Consider the following 359-nt stretch of genomic DNA (forward strand, 5'->3'; position numbering starts at 1 on the left):
GCGGCGCAGCATGGAGGGACGAGGGTGGGGGCTTCCCCGCACCTCTTCCCCCCACCCACGCCACCAGCGCGGCCCACAACCTCGGCGGCCCGAGAGCGGGGCCGCGGGCACCGGGAAGTCGCTCGGAGGCCGGCCGGCACGTGCCCGCTCGCTCGCGCTCACTCGCTCGCGCGGACGGGGGCGGCGGGGCTCGGGCCGAGGCCCAGATCCCCCCTTCCCCGCCCGCCCGCCGGGAGCGGGGCGGTGCGGACACGGCGGCCGGCCCACGACGGCTGGCCGGGGACCCGACGACCCGCGCTCGGGCGAGCGCGCCGGGGCGGGGCGCGGCACGGCGTGGGGACAGACGGCGGTCCCCCCTC

This window comes from Eschrichtius robustus, unplaced genomic scaffold (genome assembly GCF_028021215.1).
Source record: "Eschrichtius robustus isolate mEscRob2 unplaced genomic scaffold, mEscRob2.pri scaffold_900, whole genome shotgun sequence".
In the NCBI taxonomy this organism is placed as follows: Eukaryota; Metazoa; Chordata; class Mammalia; order Artiodactyla; family Eschrichtiidae; genus Eschrichtius; species Eschrichtius robustus.